Genomic DNA, 9,687 nt, shown 5'->3' on the forward strand with positions numbered 1-9,687 from the left:
GGGCCAGTTTTTCTCTAATTATATCCTGCCAAGTGATTCTCAGCTTAACCTAGCTATATCCAAGGCTATGTCTGCTACAAAATTAATTTCTTTGCTATCCTCCAGGCACATGTAAACAGTATATAATATAGTTTGTGACCAGACTGTCAGTTCCCAAGACCAGTTCCCAAGACCAGTCAGTTCCCAAGACCAGTCTGAGATTGGCTGAGCTGGGCGAAGGGGGCTCCAAGTGAGGCTGGAGGAAAAGCTGACAGGTTTCCCCTCCCGTTCCCATGACCAGGTGAGTCACTGTAATATCTTACGTATCAGCTATGTCAAGATTACTTATTTTAAAAATTATATCAGTACGTGTACCTCCATTAGTGTTCCTTCATTGTTAAGCTGACTGCATACAAATAGAAACCTAGATAAAATATGAATAGAACAGACATTTATACAATTTTAAATTTGGAATATTTTCTGTAATGTTTTCTTTCTTCATTAAGGAGAGTTTGCTTTAACTCATACATTTTCTAAAGAACTTCCAGTTTTCTTATGTACAACAATACAGTATCATGAAACAGGCCCACATTCACTAATCTCAGATTTGGAGAGGACTCCAGAGTCTTCTAGCTCCCGAGCATGTGAACTATTAGAGACTGACATTATTTTCTCTCTGACTTGGTCATTTCCTTTTTGCTAATCACTCTTAGAATCCTTAAGTGCTGTCCTCTCCACTTACTTGGAGATTTTGCGTTGGTCCTGGGGCACTCTGCTTTGATTCTGATTTTTCTTCTTCAAGTGCCTTCTTTTCTTCTTTAGGTGGACTACTAACAGTAGAATTCATCTGGGGACGACCTAGTCAATGAAAATCTGACTGATCTATACCAGCCATTGTGGCCAGCTGCCCAAGCCTGGACCAGAGGAGGAAAGGAGAAAAGACAAAGGTTATTACAATCACAGAAGAGCAGTTTAGATTTCCCCAGACCTACAATCATGAAATACTTCTAAAATCTTAAAAGCCAACATCCTACTCCATACTACAAGCCTCTCTCTCCCCCAAATTCTCAGCCCTTTCCAGATTCATCCTCTAGGAGACATCCCACTGTCTCACTAGCAGCTTCAACATGTACCATGCACCCCGTCCACTGCCAGTCACACCTCCATTCCCACACTTCTTCACCACCTTTCCTCCAGTTTCCAAGAATGTGTTTGTTCCTTCCTTCCCAACACCAACTCATTCACTGACAAAACACCACTCCATCAACTATCAATCTCCACTTCCCTCTTTCAGCAAAATTGCTCACGGTTGAGAACCACTGACCTATATCTTCCCTGCAGATTAATAATAATTTTTATGTCTAAGACAAAAATAACTTTAATTCAAACTTATCAAACAAGCAAAGTAAATGGAAGATAGGAAAATTCTTATCCATTCCCGAATATTTTCAATGAAAACTGCTTTCAATTTAGTCTTTACAAAAAACTGTACCTACTAATTACTCTGTCTACAGGTTACTCTTTTATAATGGGCTCCCCACTCTACCAAAGCAGGCTCCCCTATTTGCATTTCTTAAAAAATTTAATTCCTCCTTTTAAAACGTCAACTATATTACCTATAATTACACTAAATTTGGCTAAATACGGCCACGTAAGTGATGAAAATTGCTCCAGTTCCTCAGCAAACTACCATTATAGTCGCAAAGAGAAGAACGCCATGAAGAGAAATGAACTAACCCAGCATCTTTAAGGAGATCCAAGAAAGCATGGAACTTCTGAAAAGAATTCTCAATGCTGCCCAAAACACCTTCATCATCCAGGATCATGCTTGTGGACATGAAGGGCTTCAGACAAAGAGAAATTTACATTTCTTAACTGGGCATTTTCATGTTCCAGCTATAAAAGAAGACGGAAAATGTCTGACATGATTTTTTTCTCATTGTCATCAAAAGTAGTCTTGCCTAGTTTCAAGGAACAAAACTGAAACACTCAAAATGTAATTAATCTGTAATTAACCTAACTCTCCACCAGTAAAGACAGAGACCATTATCACATAATAACCAAAACCCCCAGGCACCCAACAAAGTTTCCTATATAACGCTTAGGTGGTATATAAATAAACCAAAGTTATCGTTTTATTAATGATCTTTCACAAAAGATCACATTTCTAACTGGTTCAATTCATAATGGAGCCTCATTCCACATCAGAAAATTACCTGCTTTAAGTTTCCCTTAAATTAGTGAATTATAGAATCTGATCTGAACAAAACATTACAACTCTGCTGAATGTTAAGAATTAACTTTAGTGAACAAAATATCTAATGCTTACGTTTAAAAGTCCTAAATCATACCCAACCCTTAAATGTACGATCACCAATGTTTTCTTTGGCTCCTTCAAAATATTCACTCCCGTGCACTCTTCCCCTTCCGCTCATCACCTATGCACTTAAAACCCCCTATAAGCTCAACTCCAGTATTTCTCAGAAAGGCTGTTATGTTCATGATGCCCCTTTTGCCTTATATAAGCAGGTGCTCACCATTTGTTGAATGAGTGTCCGCCAATCCAGTGGATATGCACTTTGAAAAATTCCTCCCTATGCTCAACCTCTGATAAAGTATATTTAGAACTTTTTAGATTATGCCCTGCTTTCATGCACATTACCTAATGTAATTCTTATAGTATATATTTTTATCTTTCATTGCATTCTTAGAAGTTTTCCAATATCTTAAATTTATTTAAATGATTCACTTTCCTAATTCATTGCCAGGAGAGTCTCATCATGTCTTTTATGCTACTGTATATATAGTATATGCACAAAAAGTGCTTTCTTGAATCAAAGAATCATGAACAGATCATAAGCTAATGTCATAAAGCACGTGCACGCGTGCGCGCACACACACACACACACACACACACACACAACGAGATTTTCATATTTTTAAAAACATGCTTTCTGGAATATAGATCATATGATCACTAAATACCAGTAAATGCAAAAGTCCGTATGATACAACCAATTTGCAACATATTACAGTTTTAAAGTTTACAAACTATGTGTATATGGATTAAAATCAAATCGAAATAAAACCAAAACACTCCCAAAAGTATAAGAAATTGTTTACTTCATTGACTCATTTATCAGCCTTAAGTCTTATTACTCTTTCCTCCTTTAACTGCTTTAGGCACTCCTCCAGTTTTTCCTAAACAAACAGAGTAAATGTTATAACTAATTCGTAGTATAATATCCAAAAGCCTTTCCAGCTATAGGACTCATCAGGATTTAGGGGCAGAGCCAGAAGTGAACTCAGATTTTAGTCTGCTACTGGTAATATCATACCATGCTAGTGAAATGAATTATCAAAATCTATCAAATTAGCATAGTAAAGATTTATTTAAATTCCACTTTTTCCAACATAAATTTGTGGCAGCCCACCATAAAAGGCATATGCGTATAACATAGCAAGTCAGAAATAAATAGTTAAGAACAAGAAAGAAAAGTTCTATTTTTATTTGTGGGTCTCTTTATAGTAGGAACTCCTATTAATGAACATGCTTAACACACCTGAATTGCATAACTGCAGATTCAAAAGCATTTTTTTTTAAAGTAATCACTTTATTTTTTTTTATTGCGGTACACGGGCCTCTCACTGTTGTGGCCTCTCCCATTGCGGAGCACAGGCTCCAGACGCGCAGGCTCAGCGGCCATGGCTGACGGGCCCAGCCACTCCGCGGCAAGTGAGATCTTCCCCGGATCGGGCACGAACCCGTGTCCCCTGCATCGGCAGGCAGGCGGACTCTCAACCACTGCACCACCAGGGAGGGAAGCTCCAAAAGTAATCACTTTTAAAGCAATTTACAGTCAAGCACTGTTCCTGGAGTTCCCTGGGCATTAAATCTAATCATCAAAACCCTAAGAGGGGGCTTCCCTGATGGCGCAGTGGTTAAGAATCTGCCTGCCAGTGCAGGGGACACGGGTTCGAGCCCTGGTCTGGAGAGAACCCACGCGCCTCGGAGCAACTAAGCCCGTGCGCCGCGACTACTGAACCTACGCTCTAGAGCCCCCGAGTCACAACTACTGAGCCCGCGTGCCACAACTACTGAAGCCTGCGCGCCTAGAGCCCATGCTCCGCAACAAGAGAAACCACCGCAATGAGAAGCCCGCACACCACTACGAAGAGTAGCCCCCGCTCGACACAAGTAGAGAAAGTCCGAGAGCAGTATCAAACACCCAGCGCAGCCAAAAACAGATAAATAAAATAAATTTATTTAAAAAACAAACCGTACGAGGAAAGAACAATCACTAACTCCATGTTATTTTACAGATGAGGGAAACAGAGGCAGAGAAGTAGAGTAAGTAGAGCAGCACAGCCAAGGTCACACCACTAAGTAGCAGAGCCACACTGTGGACTCAGGAAGCTGGGTGCCATTCCTGCTCACGGAGGTGGTAGTCTTCCCATTCACCAAGGTCACTGAAATAAAATGAACACTGATAAACTCCCTTAGGAGTTTCAGGAAATAAGACACTTCGGTCCGTGAAGTGGGGACACTGCTTGCAATAGGCAGAATTCTAACAGAGCCCCTAAGACTCCTACTTACTGAAGTACACAAACCTTCCACTTATCCAATCAAACTCTAAATCTAGGTGCTGCAGTGAAGGGATTTTGCAGACGGAATTAAGGTTCAAAATCAGTTGATTTTTTTAAGATAGGGAGATTATTCTAGGTGGATGTGACCTACTCAGGCACCCCATGAAAAGGACCTGAACTCTTCCTGAATGGAAGTACAAAAGGGACAAGAGGGAGACTCTCCATTGCTGGCTCTGAATAAGTCCAATGCTGTTGCAGGGAAGGCAAGTGAGAGGCCTCTAGGAGCTGAGACTGTCCCCCGAATGACAGCCAGCAAGGAAATGGGGACCTCTGTCCTGCAACTGCAGAATGTGAATTATGCCAACAAGCCGAAGAATCTTGGAGCCATTCTTTCCCAGAGCCTCTGGATGCTAACACAGCCAGACTGACATCTTGATTTCAGCTCTGTGACCCACACAAACTATGGTGAACATCCAGCGTTTGGGGCTCAATGTCTTACACTTAAATTTCACGTGCTTCAACACTCTCAGGAGGGAACTCACATGTTCCCGTGTGTATCTGAGCAGGAAACCCAGTCACGCTGTGCCTGGACTTCTGACCTGCAGAACTGTGAGCTAGTCAAATAGGTATTGTTTTCAGTCAGTGAGAGTGTAGTAAAAGAATCAATATCCTACTCAACCTCCAGGTTCGTGAACAAAATAAATGACTGTCATTGTTTTAGGCCACTGTTTCGGGGTGGTTTCTTATGCAGCGATAAACAATCAGAATTCCTATACTTATGAAAACAGTACGGTATATTTATACCTTTTAACTGCTTTGAACAATCACTTAAAGAATGAGGAACTCTATTATATGCCATCATTGGGAGAGGAACTGGTATCACTTTCTGGAGAGTAACTCTTGGTACCTAACAATAATCCTACATCAGGAGTTTACCCTAAGGAAATCAAAGATGTGGGCAAAGATTTATCTACCAACATGATGTCATAAGACTGTTTACAACCAAACCCTAGAAGAAAGCTAAGAGCCTCCAAATGGGGACTGGTTTAAAGAAAAACAGCTCACCGTCTGAAGGAATGCGCTATGAAGCCACTAAGAAAAGAATGACAAGAGGTCTCAACCAGAGTTAATGAATGGGCTTCAGGAGTTCTACATTCATAATATATCTGTGCGTTTTTCCTGGGAGATGATGCATAAGCTTAATCAAATTCTCTGATGTAGAAGAGTATTTAGTGACATGGCAAGATATTTTTGATACTTTTTTAAGACAGAAGAGCAGATTAGGTGTGTGTACACGCAGAGGTGGCTTCTATTTCCTTCAAGAAGCTGTTCATTGTTTACAAACATTTGCTCAATGAACATATATTTTTATATTCAGAACATGTTTAAAAAATTGAGAGTCTAAGAACTTCAAATTCTTTAATGTTTCATTACTAAAGCCAGTCAAGTTTTCAATGGGGAAAAAGGAAAAAAAATGCAAAATTCCTCTACTTTTAATATGATGGTTTAATCAATCTTCTAATTGTGTTAGAAGTGTTAAATTTTTGTGAAAAAGTGTATCCTCCTCCAACAAAGTATTCATAATTCATGTCCCTTACATGGAAATATGGAACCAAAAAAGTTAGAAAGTAAATTTGCTTGATATTCTATTACTTAAGTAAGACTATTGATAAGGCTTTGGAATAATTTTCCTTCCTGTCATCTGCTCTCCTTCCTCCCTTCTGTACACCGGCTAGGGTGATTTTTCTGGGACAAAGCTTCCATCATATTGGATATCAAATTTTATGTTCAACTTTTCTCCATTTAACATTGAAATCAATCATTTCTCATATAATCAGGGGATTCATAACCTTGATTTTTTTTTGTGGGCTACAAAATATTCCACTGAGTGGGTTTACTGGTTAACAATTTTACACATTTAAATTCTTTCCAACTTTTCAATATTATCAGACAATAACCGTTTTTATGCATGAAAGCTTTTTTCCATATTGAGAATAACGTTCTTACAATAAATCCATAAAAATGAGTTTGAGATCAAAGCAAATGAACATTTTTAAGGCTCTGAGGTACCTGTCTCCAAACTTCTTTCCAAAAGATTTCTGAGATTTTACACTGCCATCAGTGATGTATCACTTGGTATATAACCTCTACTATAACTGTTGGCTTACTTCCTCACTTAGAGTGCAAGTTATTTGAAGATAGGGGGTGTATTTTATTAAGTGTTTATCCCCAGCACCTGTGCCTAGCACAACGTAGACGGTCAATAAATAACTGCTTAATAAGGAAAATCCCTGCCAATACAAGATGTATGTGTGTGAAAGACAGACTGTGTTTTTCTCTAACTGGATAGATGAAAACTTGTCATCTTCTTTAATGTGCAATATTTTTGCTTATAATTAGTAATTAAATTTCTCTTTTAGGTTATATTGTAAAAATTCAGATTCTCTGAGGCAAATGGGCCTGGCACTACCCATTAGCTATATAACCTTGGACAAGTTCTATAACTCTAGGCCTCAACTTCCTCATCTATAAAATGGAGATAAGCTCCCATATCACAGAGCTCTTGTGAGGATTACATGAGTTAAAACACATATAAAATTAGAAGAGTGCTTGGTACATAGAATATGTTCAATTAATGCTGAATGAATGAACATGCGAATGCAAACAGTAGTGAAGGGCTTAAAATGAAATGGTCTCATCCCACTCCCACATCCAGCACTCAAGAAGTGACCGATTCTTTACGCAGGTTTTTAATTGTAAAATACGATATGTGTACTGAGAAGTGCACAGAACAAAACTGTCAATGTGACAAATAAAAAGAGAATACTTACATAAACACTACTCGAATCTGAAAGTATTGATACTCGTCAGCATCTCAAACCCCGCCCCATATCCTTTTCTCATCACAAGCTCCTTCCCTCTTCCAGGTTAAACACCATCCTCACTTCTTGACAATCATTTCCTTTAACCTGCATGCATCCCTAACAAAAGAGTTTAGCTTTGTCAACATCTAACTTTATGTAGAGGATCATAGTATATGAAGTCTTTTCTATCTTATTTCTTTCTCTCAACGTTGCTTTAAAAAATTCATCCACATTGCTGCCTGTAGCTCTAGTTCATTCAATTTTATTGCTGGATAGTTTTCCCACTGTACGAATACACAAAATTTATTTAATTTTTGACTCTTAATGGACATTTGGTTTGTTTTCAGTTTGTGCTAATGCAAATCATGGACAGGAATCCTGCTGTACCGGTTATTCTGGTGTATTTACACAGGGCGGGGGTGAGGGCTGCTGGCTCACAGGCTATTTATATACCTTCAGTTGACGGAGAGTGCTAAATGCTTTCCAAAGTAGTTGTGTTGATTTATACTTCAGTATAAACAGGGTAGAAGATTCTCATAGTACTTCAGGTCTACAATACCTGATACTACCAGACTTTATTTATGTATTTGTCAATCTGATTGCCATGTAGTTTCCTTGGTTTTGACTCACTTTTCTCTTATTACTTAATGAAGTCATACACTTTTCTGTGTTTACTGGCTGTCTGGATTTCCTTTTTCATGAGGTTTACGTCAATATTGTTATTTTTTATTTATTTTTTTATTACTATTTATTTATTTTTGGCTGTGTTGGGTCTTCGTTGCTGCGTGCAGTCTTTCTCTAGTTGCGGTGAGCGGGGGCTACTCTTCATTGCGGTGGCTTCTCTTGTTATGGAGCACAGGATCTAGGCACGCGGGCTTCAGTAGTTGTGACACGTGGGCTCAGTAGTTGTGGTTCGCAGGCTCTAGAGCGTAGGCTCCGTAGTTGTGGTGCACGGGCTTCGCTGCTCCGCAGCATGTGGGATCTTCCCGGACCAGGGCTCGAACCCGTGTCCCCTGCCTTGGCAGGCAGATTCTTAACCACTGCGCCACCAGGGAGGTCCAACTATTGTTATTTTGAATTCTTCTCCATTTCCAAGTAATACTCTTACATGACTATTTTCTCACTAAACTGGAGGCATTATCTGTTCACTTTCTAACTTACTAATAAGGGTTTAGTTCCTTTACACTCTTTCCTATGTCCACACTGCTCTGTAAAGTTATGTCATCATGAGTTATTCCACTGCTCATGATCTCTTTGACTTGTAGTGATATACTTAAAAACCTACATTGTTGATCAACTATAAACTCTCTCAACGTCACGCTTTGTAAAATGAGGACATTCATACCATCTTCCCTTTTTTCTACCTCCTGTCTACCTTCCAAACCTAGCTTTTACGTTGTCAAAGTTGAAATTTATATTCTGTTCTATGTGCAGTTAAGTCTTCTGTTATTCGAGAGTCAGTAAGGAGTAAGGTTTAAGAGAACAGGCAGAGAGCCTAAACTCAAAGCCTCGATCCAACCTTAAAATAGGTACAGCCTGGGCAAGTTCCTTCCCTGTCTTAGTTACCTGTTCTCAAAAGTGGGAATGGGGCATCCCTGGTGGCACAGTGGTTCGGAGTCTGCCTGCCGATGCAGGGGACACGGGTTCGTGCCCCGGTCTGGGAGGATCCCACATGCCGTGGAGCGGCTGAGCCCGTGAGCCATGGCCGCTGGGCCTGCGCGTCCAGAGCCTGTGCTCCACAATGGGAGAAGCCATAACAGTGAGAGGCCCGTGTACCGCAAAAAAAAAAAAAAAGTGGGAATGATATTAGCACCAACCTCATAAGGCTATTCAGAGGATTAAATGAGTTAATATATGCAAAAACACTTAGAGCCCAATATATACTAAGTACATACTAGTACACAATACATTTCAGTACATACCAACTTAATACTAATACATACTAAGTATAGTTTACTTTAGTTATTAGTGATTACATGCAAGTTGACGATAAAAGCTGCAAACCAAGACAGTATTGCCATTATTACAATTAAATTAATATTGCCCACTGCAGATGTACTGTGTCTCTGTGTACAGACTACACCTTGTTCCATACTGTGCCAGTGTCACTGCCCTTGTGCAGGGTGACCACATACCCCAAGCCGCCTTGGGCTGTTCCAGTTTATACCTGTTGTCCTGATGTTACAGCATTAGAGCGCCTCCTTACACTATTGAAGTGTAAGGAGTTTGGACAAGTTCTGGTTTGGACAACAAATTA

The 9,687-nt window shown here is 39.7% G+C and overlaps 1 protein-coding gene across 9 annotated transcripts in view; it reads left to right on the top strand.

Moving 5' to 3' along the window:
- The window catches only part of LOC111170797 (uncharacterized), a 77,534-nt gene that overhangs the window by 46,985 nt on the left and 20,862 nt on the right, over nucleotides 1-9,687 (top strand). For 6 of the 9 annotated variants that reach the window (XM_089917953.1, XM_089917949.1, XM_089917951.1 and 3 more), the window contains 2 exons: nucleotides 106-280; nucleotides 802-926. The gene's annotated coding sequence lies outside the window, so the exon portion shown is untranslated. The remainder of the gene's footprint in view (nucleotides 1-105; nucleotides 281-801; nucleotides 927-9,687) is intronic. The other 3 variants (XM_089917955.1, XM_089917956.1, XM_089917954.1) reach the window with 2 other exon arrangements.

Source organism: Delphinapterus leucas, chromosome 9 (genome assembly GCF_059928025.1).
Source record: "Delphinapterus leucas isolate spDelLeu-1000000601 "Yukka" chromosome 9, BTC_Dleu_Yukka2, whole genome shotgun sequence".
Taxonomy (NCBI): domain Eukaryota; kingdom Metazoa; phylum Chordata; class Mammalia; order Artiodactyla; family Monodontidae; genus Delphinapterus; species Delphinapterus leucas.